The sequence below is a fragment of the Carassius gibelio genome, chromosome A13, assembly GCF_023724105.1.
Source record: "Carassius gibelio isolate Cgi1373 ecotype wild population from Czech Republic chromosome A13, carGib1.2-hapl.c, whole genome shotgun sequence".
NCBI classification, from domain to species: Eukaryota; Metazoa; Chordata; class Actinopteri; order Cypriniformes; family Cyprinidae; genus Carassius; species Carassius gibelio.
In genome coordinates, this window is record NC_068383.1 from 16,627,155 (window position 1) to 16,641,750 (window position 14,596).

A 14,596-nucleotide genomic window follows, 5' to 3' on the forward strand; every position below is an offset into this window, starting at 1 on the left:
TTACATACCATAACCTCACACAAGGATGCTACAAGCCTAGTTGGTAACCTTCACATGATGCAACATAAAGACAGTCTCTCACTCTCGTTTACACTGACACTTTCTCTTGGTTCATGAACGCTCACTGCACTACAGTTCGCTTTCAACACACACACACACACACACACACACAAACAAGATTCTGGCTACTTTGGCTTGTAAGCTGTGCATAGAGTGAGTGGGGGTCCAGCGAACGATTATCACAAGAAGCAGGCTGGTGGTCTTATCACCCACTGTCAGCCTCTGCTCCTTCTGCTAGCTCCAGCAAGAGCCATAAAGCTGCTATTGTCTCACAGACACACACACACACACACACACACATGCAGCTGAGGAAAATAGTCATTTCAATAAACTTAGGCCCCTGTGCTGTCTGCCTTTGATGGGAGCTCTTACGTGTTTGGATTTGTGTGTGTAACTTTACTTTCGTTTGCAACATATCTTCATCTATAAATTTGTGAAGTGTTTTAAAAGAAAGAAGGAAACCATGTATTTGGTTTGTGAGCACTGGGTCATTCTAAGAAACGCCTGTACCTTTCTTTAACATTTTTACCATTAACCACATTCTGTGGAACACAAAAGAATGTAGGTAGGTTTCATTTTTAGTAATCTATAACTTTAACAGATTTTAATGTCATAATATAAATACGCTTACAAAAAGACCGTTAACTTTTCATTCCCAGCATTATGACACAAGATACTTCTTAGGAGAATGAAATCTCAAGATTCGCACAAATATACACTTTTTAATCATCACAAGGTTAAAGGTAACAGGGTTGACATTTTAACAGTATCCCCTACTCATAAACGTAGGGACTTTATTGTCCTGAAATAATTAATGTCTGTAACATCAGCTATTCTTCTGCTAATACATACATTCTTAAATGTATTTTTCATATAGGTGCGCGTAGGACATGAGTGATGCTGTTTTGCAGGATGATCCGGCTAATGTTTTTGTTCAGTCAGTGCATGCAAGAATGGCAGTAATACAGAGGGTGGGAGAGAGGGTGAGAAAATGTGTGTGTGTATGTTTGTGTGTTAGAGAGCGTATGTAAGACAGAGTCGATTTAATAAGCAGCTTATGACCTGCCTTTCAGGAAGACCTGTTAAAGCCCACCATCATCTTGAGATTAACTCACCCAAGCAAGATTTAATAATATCTATTGGTAAAACGTCAACATATGCCTCTGCCATTAAAAGAAGGCAGCACCTGCTTGCTATTCCACTTGCTGATGAACCATCTGACATTTTGAGAGGCTAGTGTAAGATGTATCACATAAGTATTGTAGCTAGACGGGAAAAAAAAACTACAACTTATGACACTTAGAGGTCACAACAACATCAACTTTTAGACTCATCCAGGAGGCACTTGTGCCGATTAATTCGGCTGACTGTAATCTCCGAAGTCTCAGCCACCTCTATGATTTATATGACTGGAGATTTAAAAATCCAGTAACCGTGAGTTTGAATGATGTGCTAAATCTTATTCCTTTGCATTTTGATAAAACCAGAACTATGCTCAAGTGTAACAGAGGCTTGTGGTGTCTTCATTTATTAACTGCTGTACTGTTACATACATCAAAGAACATTTCTGGTGAAAGTGCCCTAGGTTTCTCAAATAAACTCTCAGAGTATAAATGGCTTAATGACATTCTCATAAGTAAGACGTCTTTAAAAATGACATTTGAAAATGGATTGATTCAGCAATTGTACAAAAGTGTTTTCCAATAATGCATAAGCATAATATGTGAATGTTCCATGAACATTTAGGCACGGTTTATAATTATTTCCAGGAATATTCAGTTTGGCACACCAAAACATTACGAAATTATCACCTTTTGTCAGCGTATTCAATGTGCAAATGTTTTGCTTGATGCTTTTGTCATGACATCAATAGAAACAAAGAGGGAAACGAAGTCTTGAAATTGAAACTTAAATATAAAAAACACATTTATGAACACAGAACAATGTAAGGTGTAGGGATGGACGTTTTCCGCAAATATCACATTCAAATATTTGAGCTCACAAAAAATGAATATTCAAATATTCGTTTATTTAAATTAAGTTTAATGAGACAGACGTTATTTTTCAGCAACATTTATTGTTTCCGTCATTTTTGAACAAGCTTACACACAATAAGCTTGAACATTACACATCGTGTTTTGTAGCTGATAACCTTTAACAATGCGTGCAAACAAATAAAAGTACAGATTAAAAGCAAAAAAAAAAAGAAAAAAAAAGTGAACAAAGAAAAAACGTAAAGCAGCCTGCAGCAATTAGGCTATTTTACAGAACGCTTACACTTTTGAATCTTTGAAACTCTCAGCAAATCGTTGGTGACCACTTGCATCAAGTAATTGTTCTGATAATGTTCAAAGTTTTTTTTTCTTCTCATGTTTTCATCGAGAAACCTGAGATGTTTGTGACGAGGGTCTAGGGCAGACTCGAGAAGAGGAGTTTTCACTGTATTCTCCAAGTTAGCGGTGTTTATTCGTCGCTTGAGAGATGCCGCAACAATGTTCTTGAATGTGGTCACTTTCTGTGATTCTCCACGGCATATTTGAAGTAATGTAGAAGACCTCAGTTCTTATTCATTCATTAATTATTTTTTGCTTGCATACATCTTCAAATATGCCATGGAGAATCACAGAAAGTGACCAAATTAGGTTTTATTGTGGACTTTTTTTTTCTTCTTTTTTTATGGCAAGCAAAAATGTAGCGAAATTCGAATATCCTTTTTATTTATCGAATAATTAGAGCAGAATGAATATTCGAATGTTCGACTATCCGTGCACACCCCTAGTAAGGTGTGAGTTACATTTTGGCCAGGAGTCAAGATGAAGAAGCCATGAGGTGATAGCAGATAAAAGCTCTTCATGGGATAATGCAATCACTTCTCGTAAAAGTGCTATTAAACAAAAATGTAGATATACAGGATTAAATAGCCGCTCAATACTAGCAGAACAAACTAGGTGTTTGGTGTCTTTTAGCTATATTGTCCTCTACTGAATTTAAAGATGAAGTGTTTTAAACTTGTTAGGGTTAGAAAGTGCAATATTTTTTACTGCAAGCAGCCTATGTGTCGGTAAACTCTTAACCTTATGAACTTTGGAAAAGCGCAGTGCCTGGCTAATCCCGGTGGAAATGCCAGACACTAATCATATGAGCTGGGATGAGACGCACATATGCCGTCCGCCACTTACTTAGGTCCACACTAAAGCCACAGTGTACTGGAGCGACTTGTTTGCTTGCATGTATAGAGACCCTCAATGTCATGGGTTTAAATAGAACAATGAACAAGACAAACAATCAGCTTACCACACCACTTTATGAGCTGTTAGATACTGCGGTCACAGATTAGCATGCCATACAGCTTTAGCTAAAAACCTAGAATAAATCAATCATACGGCATTACATTACAAATCTAAGATACAAGAAATAGAAAAAAAAAAAAAAAAAAAAAGAGAAAGTTGTGCATTCCCTCCTCCCTTTCGGGACGTGGTGGGGCCTTGAGCTTTCTCCAGATGATCTCCACATTACCAGCGGCCTCTGATAATTCCTAAGCCTCCTCCATTTCAGATCCAATAACGGATAAGAGCGCATTTCAGCATGATCAACTGCAATCTGTTCCCTCACACCGCTACTTTACTCCAACTCAGGATTACTGAACACTCACTCACTCTCACACGTACAACCACTGACAACCAAAGTCACTGTGTTGCTTGGAGAGGATGGGGAGAGTTGGGGTCTGAAGCAATCAGAGGTGCGATCTGGTCTCAAACATGGAATACAGTTCCTGCAAGAGTTCAACAAAAGGATGTAGAAACCAATCACGACTGTTTAAGACCTGGGACCATATACAGAAACTTCCCATAATACAGATCTGAGAAGTTTAATGTTCTAAATGAGATCTTAATCAGTATGGTTACTAAACAGATATGATTCTGAGTTACAAAGCGTGTCACAGATTGTGGATTATACAAATTATGCAGCAATTTTGCTTTGATGCACAATGTCTAACAGAGAGCAACAGTGCCCACTCATTTTTACAGTGTTCTTGTTCCAGAAGTATTTTTCCCCATTAATTATTCCCATGGGGATTTTAAAAAGTCCTTGTTCAACAGCTGTAAGCCTTTAACCAAACAAACCAGCAACAATTTGAATCACAACATTACAAACTTTGATTTAAAGGAAAAGGTATTTGAAAACCAGACAAAATAAAAAATATAAAAATATGAATAATTTATTTATTTATTAGGGCTGCATGATAAATCACATTTAATGTGCAGATGAACAACGGCTCTGTTTTATATATATTATGTGTGTTATACTATATAAGTGGATGGAGAGAGAAGGGGAACAAGTTTAGGACATGACCATAGTCATACTTGAACCCGAGTCCCCATGAGAACAACAGTTCTGCTGTTGTGTATTTACGTCACTGCTCTGACGTCTTATAATGGCTTTAAACATGCATGATCACATTTAAAATGTATTACTGTCAGTCTTTTGCTTTTCTTAAATTTGAGCATTACATAATGTGAAGCTGTTTACGCACTGCTGCCAGACTTTTTAAGTCATCCTGTTATGAATAACCTTTGGATTGGCGTCCATCAAGTTTCCAAAAACAAAGTTTGAAATTTATTTTGAGCCAAAATAACTACATCAATACATACATATAGGTATTGTTACGGTTTAAAAAAATGACTCATACCATGACGTATCTGGACATACCTCCCACTCCTAAAATACTCGGTTCACATTCGACAAGCTTAATCTTTTACAATGCAAACCCACACAGGCATTCATACAGACGCACACACTCCTCAGCAATTTTCAGTGAACACACAGAGCAACAAAAAAAGAAGCCTCTAAATGAAATGACAGAATCCAGGGGGAAAAGCCTTTCTGTCTTGCCCAGCTATGCATACGAGTGTGTTTTCAAAGCCGCAACACTGTGCCTCGGGTAGATAAGGCCGCCCTCCTCACTTGGTAAACAACTTTTTTGGATTAGAGGTGGCGGCATATAATGAGGGGAGAAGAGCTATCGCTGCATTGTCACCGGCGTGCGCGGGGGCCAGGGCAACTCTTTGCAGTGCTATTTATCCGGTCGCCTGATAGCTTACTTATCTGTGAGAGAAAATGGCAAAGCTTGCAGAATCTCATCTTCGCAGTGGCGCGGCGCTGACGGCAGACTAATAGATATATCAGCACGCGGGTGTGGGGCTAAGCCAGTCAGATGAGTGGGTGCAGGACACAGCTGATTGATTAGCATAGGCTGGAACAGCACGGGCCGTTGACAACCCCAGATTACGGGCGCCGCGCAGGCCTAAATTGCTTACTTCTTTCTGCTGCACCGTGGAACAGGGGCCTGCCAAATTACAGCCCTGTCACCTGAACAAGGTCTATTTGGGGAATGTTAATGCATATAAACAATTAAAGCGAGAGGGAGAGAAATGATAGGGATGAATGGAGAGAAGAGCGGGGAAAGAGTTAGATGAGAAAAAAAAAAGAGGGGTGAGGAGAAGGGTGATGAGATGGTAAAGGCACCTGCTAACAAATATCTCCCCTTCTAGGCGCAGACCTATTGTTTGTGAGAAATGAACTGTTTTAGTGCATGCAGGTACTTACCTCTGAGCGTATTACTACTTTTATGAGGTTCTTGCCAAGGCTGCTTAATATATTTTTTAATTATCTGTGTTGGCTGATATTATTTTCTGTTCAAATGATATGTCAGAAGCAGGGACTTTTATTTTAGTTGTGTGCAAGACTTTGATTTTGAAAATGGTTAGAACGGCAGCGTGAGAACACATGGAGCTCCTGTTCTCAGTCTTCATCAGTTTACAGTCTATGCTTAATGTCGACAAACTCTAAATTCTTATATGCTGTGCTCTATCAAGTTTGCAGCTACATCATATTTATATTATATTGTGTGCTAAATGTAAAATTCTTGTTTTTAATAAACTTGTTTTTATTGGGTAAAAAATTCCTTTTTATTCATATTTTATAAAACTTTTTTTTTATATACTATAAAAGAATTACAGAAACAATCAACATCAAGTTCACACTTTTTCATATTAATGTTAAAATAATTGAATAATATTACGTAAAATAAATATTATTTTGATTTCAGCTATTGTTTTGCATGTGCTTATAATGTCATATTTTTGTGATATCATATGTATCAGCTTTCGGCCACTCTAAAATCTCTCTCTGAAATATCAGGATCAGTCATAAAAAAAAAATCCTATCTGTCAACCCCTATTAATGATCAGTCTCCAGGAACAAAAGATATTTCAACAAGAAGTACTTAGCAAACATATTTATTTATGTGTCTGGAACAAAAGTTCCTATCACAAACAGTTAAAAAACGAGTCATCAGATGAAAATAGTGTCAGTGTGGCCCACTTCCCTTCCCTTGCATCACAGCACTCTCGTTGGCAGCTCCCTTAACCTACATTACTGCACGGCCCTGTAGGGATACAGGAACAGCGCTGTGAGAAAATGTGTGTGCTCAGTGGGTGATAATGTGTGAACAGTTATCCACTGCTGCAGGTGTGGGTGTGTGTGTGTGTGAGATTAAATGTGTACAGGTGAAAATGTGTTAACTGCTATAACAATGGACAGGTCAAAACTGAACACACACACACATCTCAAGGGCCTCATTGTGTATCATAAAGACGGAACTTTTTTATGAACTGTAACCATCCATGGTGTCATTCTTTTGACAGGTACTGCAACCAGTTTTTGACCCTACCAGTGAATATTCATTGATTCATATAATAAATCATATAATAAAGATATGGCTTGAGGTTGCTTGTTCCCTTAAGCACACTAAAAGAACCTGATGACTGACTGTCAAGTATAAACTGTCTACTACATAAGTTTACTGCTCTGCTGTGAATTAATCCTGGTCTAGGAGCATTCTTTCCTGTCCAAAGCCTAAACTCAACATCTTGACGTTAAATTTCATTTATATACAATATATATATATATATATCACAAAATCTAATTAATTATTAATTAATTATTTTATTTAATTAGTGTGCTAACATGTGCAACTATCATGTTGTTTGTGCATGCAACACCTTTTGAAAAGGTTTGTAACATATAAAAACTACCGTTAGATAATCAACTAGTTTTCGAACAGTTAGATCATTGTGACCCTTCCTGACATTCTAGGGAAGAGAATAAAAGAGAAAGGGACAGAGACAAGAAAAACAAGTCGTTAAATAAAATAAAAAGCAACAGATGAGAGATAACCGGCTCCAGTGTGTGATTGAGTTGAATGAGCCTGTGATTTGCGTTTCACTCGCTGTGGTGGAGCATTAAGGTCATAGAGCATTCCATAGAGCACATATGCTGGCTGTACCCTCAACACTGCATACAGCAAGGGCCACTGCATTCCCTCTGTATCTCTCTCTGGCTCTCTCTCTTTGTCTGAGAATGGGCAAGCAGGGCGCCTGCAGGCTGTGCTTTGCGTTGCCGCTTTTCACTCTAAACGGAGATGAGTGCGGTGATATCCCCGGGCCAGCTCACGGGGCCTCTATCTAACCCGAAATGATTTTTAGCACGCAGACTCAAGCACTTCCCAGAAGCAATGTCAACCCACTGCCAGCGTCTCTCTTTTTCTGCCTCCTCCTTTCTCTCTTTCCGTGTGTGTGCGCGCGTGTGGATTTGTGGGAGAGAGAAAAGCAGTACAGACAGGGGGAAGTTAAAAAGCTTAGCAGCGAGGGTCAGCTCGCGACACAAGGGCTTATCGTTTTTCTGTCGCTCCCCCGCCGGCAGAAGAAGGGACCTTTTTTTTCTCTTTTCCTCTTTCAGGTGAAAAGCTTACTACTTCCCCCTGCTCTCTCTCTCGTTTTCTCTTGTGCAAACCCTGGCTCCTTTTCACATCTTGATGCCTTTTAAATGTCAATTATTTTACATGAGGTACTTTGTGGAGACGGCGAATCAGGAGCAATCAGGGCTATTATCCCTGTGGGGCGATGTCGGGTCCAGATGCATTACGACACCCTTCCTCCGGCTGGCCACTGCTGCAGCGTGCCACTTCTCGAGGAATTAAGTGGCATTATGGGGGAAGTGGTTGTGATGGGAACAGCATGGGCAGTGCAGGTAGAATGCTACTCTCCCTCTGCCTTAAGTGAGACCTCACCAGTGCCTAATTAGAGAAAAAGCCCTGGACAAAGTAAAACTCCGGACATAGCCCACCAGGGAAGAGCCAAGCCATTTAGAGCCACCTGTGTGCACATACAAACACGGGCACATGCTCGTATTTCCCTTGGATATGCTCACACACATTTGAGTTAACACCTCTTCTAACTTCCCACCTGCTCTTTCTGTGAATATGTGATTCATATATATATATATATATATATATATATATATATATATATATATATATATATATATATATATATATATATATATATATATATATATATAACCGCACTCATCTCCGTTTAGAGTGAAAAGTGGCATACACACACACACACACACACACACACACACACACACACACATAACGTGTATAAAATGTAATACTATCAATATACTGTCAATTACTTTTTCTTACTGTCATTCTTTCATTATATATATTCATTTTTGATTTCCTGTATTACTTTTTTCTTTCATTCTCTGTTTTTCACAAACTGGATACTCCTCAGGCTAATACATCAAAAGTTAGCCTACTATTTAGCAACTGGCACATTATTTTCCCTAACAGAATAAAAGTTCCTGACAGAAACAAGAAAGATTTTACAGTCGTAGGCCCCGTCCACATGGAGACGCGTTTCTGTGAATACGCACACATTTTTTATCGGATAGGCGTTTCGTCCACACGGATCCGGCGTTTTCGTAAGGTGAAACCGCTATTTTTTTAAACCGGGTCCCAGAGTGGATAAATTTGAAAACGCCGTCTTTGCGTTTTCGTCTGGACAGCTAATCCGTATATTTTCTGAAACGATGACGTCATCAGCCCACGTCTCCCCCCTAGTCAGACACCTCTACGTCACGTAACAGCAACAAAAACATGAACAAACACTGAACGGTTGTCTTTTTATTAACTAACATTAACACTGATTAATAAATGTATTGTTTCATGTTCGTTTGTGTACCACGCGCAAGGTTTATGAGCATAGTCGAAGTCTTCTTCTCTGTTTTTAGTGTATCTCTGTTGCAGAATTACAGCACCACATACTGCTCTGGCATGTATACTACATCATTATGCAGTTTCGTGTGGACGCGGATATTTCTTGAGACAAGGAAAAAAAGATCGGATTGGGGTAAGCTCCGTCTCCGTGTGGACGGGGCCTTAGGCTTGGCGTTTTAACAAGGTGTAAATGAAAAGACAAAAGGTTTACGGCTTTGCTAAACAACACTACCCAAGTGTGACATCTCAGTGTATCCCAACAGACAGACGCTAACAGTGCCAGAAAAAACAACAACAACAAAAAAAAAAAACTTTGCAGGAGAGGCCAAGACACTAACACGTTAAGCAAGAACAACACTTCACGTTACATCACAGTGGATCGAGAGTCCAAACACCTTCTATGGATGACTCTAAGCATTTAGATAGAAACAGAAAGATTGAAGAAGGCATCTTCTTTGAGGCACTTGAGGCACCTAGCAAATTAGGGTTATTGGAAAGACTTCGCCCACAGGGCAAAGATACACTTTCTCAATCTGTGTCACTCCAGATGAACTTGGAGCATGCAGATTTTATGCCATCAGGGAGTTTTTCTGAGATGTCTGTTGTTGGGAGACCATCTTGATGTAATTTACAGATAAGATGAACTGAAAGTTGAGAATCCTGCTACTTGGCGGCAGATATTATGAGAGAAGTTGAGCAAATAAATGCGTTTGACACAGTCCTCATCACCTCATGGCATAATAGAAAATGGGCTTGTAGCCGAGGGAAAAATTATAGTGAGGTAGTGCAAAAAAGGTTGGGGAAAAAATACATTGTGCAAGGATTCTGCAGGTGTTCTGACTCAACAGGCTGGTGATTCAATCCCATGACTATACCTGAGCAGTGCTGAACCATAGCCATTGGCCAAACACAGCCACGGGCCAGATAAATCCACAGGCTTCAAAGACCCTGCTGCTGTGGATGAGCTATTTCAGCAGGCTAACAGCAGCATGTCATGGGCTGGTGTGTTGTTCACATACCAAGTCATTTTTATCAACACCATGGCAGGACACAACAAGATATGTGCACCAACTGCACAAACAAATCAAAGAAGCAAGGCAATATCGATGTGAAAAAAGACACACAACAAATTGTGAACTTCAAACCTTTTCCACCGAAAGTCAGACTGTTACTCCCCACAGCAAAAGGACTAATCTCCCGACATACCAGAGTACAAGTGAAGGGCCTCTCTGGTCTGGAATCTATTGTGAGAGCCATATTCCCACCTCTCGGAGCAGAAAACCATTGTATCCCAGCAGACCACAATCACTGAGGTGACATGTGCGAGGAATAATAGGCCTGTGTGAGTACAGCACTGCAATTTCTGAAAGAAAGAATGAATGAACCAAAAGAAAGAAACAAGAAAATGAATGAATGAAAAGAACAAACAAATGGAATAATGGAGTAAAGATAGAAAAAAGAAAGAAAAAGAAATAAATAAAGAAAGAAGAATAAAGTGGGGGGGGCAGGGGGTAAATATAAATATATATAATTTTTTTTTTTTTTTTGAGAGGTTCTGGTAAATTTTCACTGGGTTTAAAAGCCAGCTGCTTTTTAAGGATTGATGTGGTCTTATACAGGCATCCAACGGTTGTCCTTCGCAGGTACAGTACCAATACATGAGGACACCCTAGAAAGCAAACATCTCTTGCACTCATTTTGTTAATAGATACATCTCACATGTGATCATTAAAGCAATTTCAGGCACTGAGGCCTGCTGAGCAGTCCTGTTATGAGACGGCTTCGCTGTTGGCCACAGACTAAAATAGAGACCTTAAGAAGAGGTGACCTGTGATATGCCTGCCGGTGAGGGACAGCCCAGAGATCCTTATTACTCTGATGAGGGCCCTTGATAAGACACCTCCAGAGGCCAAGGATGAGGGAGGCAAGTGTCCCGGTTTACCCCCGAGCACAACCGGGCACAGACTCACCACATTAAGGTACAGTTCATCAGAGGAAAGATAGTGGTCAGATACTGAGACAAAGTGACCTTGAACATCATAGCTCTAGTGAGCTAGTGACCTAGTATGTTGCTTTATTGTCTGCTGCCCGTAATAGGCAATTATCTTCTAAGGGACCAATAACACAGAAGGCATGAAAAAGTTCTCAAGTGATCAGCACTGCTGCTGTTGTATCAGTCAGTGGTTAGATCAGTGCAGCAGGCAAAAAACAGGACAAGGGAGGTCATGTACATGACAAATCAATTAGGCCCAAAATACGGGACATCTGGCTAATACAGGACAGTTGGCAACCCTAGTGTTGTAGTACAGTATATTTATAGCCTATTTAGTTTTTTACCGACTGTATCTAGGCTTTAAAATTCATTTGTGAAAATTATCATGATTAAAAAAATTTGCAAGAATCAAAATTGTTTGTTGGTCACAGAGCTTATTTTCTGCAATAGTCCAAAAGCCAGAGGAAAATCCTATTAAAGTTTTTGTCAAGGGAACCTACAAAACTGCACCATCACTGCAGAACTCTACTCACAGAGCTTAGCCCAATACATTCTGGGACTGCCTTTTCCCTGAAGCATGTAAAAGATGCTGCCTTGATTTTGGCAAAAATGAAGTAACTTAGACAACTGTATAAGGCTTCTGATTACATAAGTATGTAACTCACTACATTTTAGATCATAGCTCATGTGTAGAGATTTGTACTTTACATAACACATGCAATTTCTGGTAAATGTAACACATTTTGACTGCTTTTATGCATAAAAATGATAAAGCTACACCAACACTAAGCCATTTAAGAATACAGAGTAGTCACCAAAAAGAATGCCCTTCGTTCCCTTTGAAGGGATAAAATCCTTCTACAGATGAGATATTAATCAGAGTGCGCAGGAGACATGCACCGTCTAATTGGAGATGCTGATTTGTTTAAATATTGAATTCATAGAAAAGCCATGTTTCCCACCATCTCTCTTTTTTCTGCACGACCTTTCCTTCTGTCATCTCTTTTTAAATACCCGGCTGGTTTGAATGCAATTTAAAGACTCATAGCCCTTGTTTTGATCTCACTCCATGCGTCTCACTAGTCTATATTCACAAACACATACAAATCTATATCTGAACACTTAAACAGTATACACACACACATAATCTCCATAGACTGTAAACCTATTTGATATGCAATGATACAAAGCACACACAGGAAATTAAAAAAAGGTTGTTGGGGGGGACTCCTGACGGTGTGTAATTAAGCATAATTATGTACCTTGCTTTAATTAGGCTAAGTAATAGGGCCATGTTCTTGCCAAGTAAAACAGCCCTTCACGGCACAGGCACAAACAATGGCTGCACATAAGTGGCAGGTTGGAATGGTGGAAGGCCCGATCTATAAATACTAACTACAAAACAGATTTCAATCCTATAGGACAAAACTTATTAAAAGTAGAAATTGGTATTAATTTTTAATTAGGGGAGTCAAACAGTTTATTTACATTTATGTATGTTTTTATATTTCTATCAGCTGGCCTTGAATTTGCACTAGCAAGTCACCGATAAAAATTGGCAATATTGCAGTGCTATTACAAATTATTTATCTCTGTAGATCATACTTTTTTTTTTTTTTTTTTGTAATCACAATATTGGGAAAACATTATTGCAATTTCCATTTCATGTGAATTTTCAATGTTCATTTTACAGAAATGTACCCTCTGAACATGAAAAATAATCTTTTATAAGGTCCCTTTAAATTCATTGTTTTTACAACATTTGTTACAACATGGTGCTAAGATCTTATTTGAAAAAAGTATATATATATATATATATATATATATATATATATATATATATATATATATATATATATATATATATATATAAAATCCAATGTAAAAAAAAAAGGCATCTCAAGACCCCTGCATTTTGTTGTTTTCAAATGCAAGAACTCTTCTCATTTGTTGTTTCAAACCTGTTTGACCTTCTTTCTTCCGTATAACACAAAAGGAGAAATTTTGAGAAATGTCTTTGTTTTGTTTTTTGTTTTTTTGTTCATACAAGGCAAGCCTATGTTGCTTTGGACCCCATTGACTTTCATAGTATGGACAAAAAACATTCTTTAGAAAGAAACAGACTCATTGTTCAAAATATCTTCTTTTGTTTTCCACAGAAGAAACAAAGTCAGATTTGGAACTATCCCTTTAAGTCGATTAGCTGAGAATTTTGCATTGTCAAACTTTTAGCAGAGCATCGTGACAGACCTACAGTAACAGAGGGCTCCTTGCTGTGGAAGACTGTGATCCATTGTATGCAGAAGTGTGTGCATTGCAGTACGGAGAAGTACTGCAGTAATGAGTGCTCTCTCTTCTACGGCAAGAGCATCATCTCACTAACACCGGCAGCACTAGACGGCCACGAGCTGTGACGGACAGCAGCTATTGTTCGGGCGGGCTAGTATCTCTGGGTGACGAGTTGCCGTGGTGCTCTTGTCGCCGTGACACCGATGGACTAAAATGAAGAGAGCTCATCCCTCCCACTCAATTACTGACCCTGACAGCTTGCCATTGTCTGCCTGGCTCTATCATTAATGTCACTTATGAACTAGCAAGGCATTTATATATAGAACAGCCTGCTCAGCCAGCCACTTTCCACAACCCTTTTACACACATACACACTTTTGTGCTCTCGCTCTAATCCATATACACATACTATTCGAAGTGGTCCTTCTACATCTCTCGCCATTTCAACACACAAACGCTAAGGAAAAAACAAAAAGTCATATTGACAGAATGCACGGTTGAAAATGAAAACGCCATACACAGGAATATAATGCAGTGGCATGTCCTATTCCGTGGGCTTGATATCACACAAAAGCGAAGGAGCTAAGAGATAAACAGAGGCATTGCAAGTGACGGTACAGAAAAAGAGGCTGGGGAGAGATTGGGAACGAATGAGAGCGGGCCGCGATGCAAGCCGTATCACACAGTCATTTTAACCAGCATGATTGAAACGAGGTGAAGGCTGCGGTGGGCCCAGCCATTCCACTGTTTGCATTCATTCCAAAGAGCAAACTAAATAAATCCCCCACCATCTTCAGACCAGTTTGGAGATAAGTATGTCAAAATAAGCAAGGACATATGGCAGCCATTCAAAAAAAGCACCAATGAAACCAGGGCTGCCAACAATTCCCAATGTCACGCTCTTTTCTTTCTCTATCTAATGTACCCACTTCTCCCTCCCTTTCACTGTCTTTCTCTCTCACTCGCTCACGTGGAACGTTAGTCACTCTTTTGCTCTAGTGCACATTGAATAAACCCATATGTAGTATATACTAGCAGACGCAATTTGTACAGCCTGCTTTGAAAGATGATCCAGAGATCGGTGGTGTGAGAAAAAAAAAAAAAAAAACCCTGGGAAAGCTGGTTTG

General features: G+C 39.3%; 1 protein-coding gene across 5 annotated transcripts in view; it reads right to left on the bottom strand.

Moving 5' to 3' along the window:
- Nucleotides 1–14,596, bottom strand: part of camkmt (calmodulin-lysine N-methyltransferase) — a 93,998-nt gene that overhangs the window by 35,901 nt on the left and 43,501 nt on the right. The window lies entirely within an intron of this gene.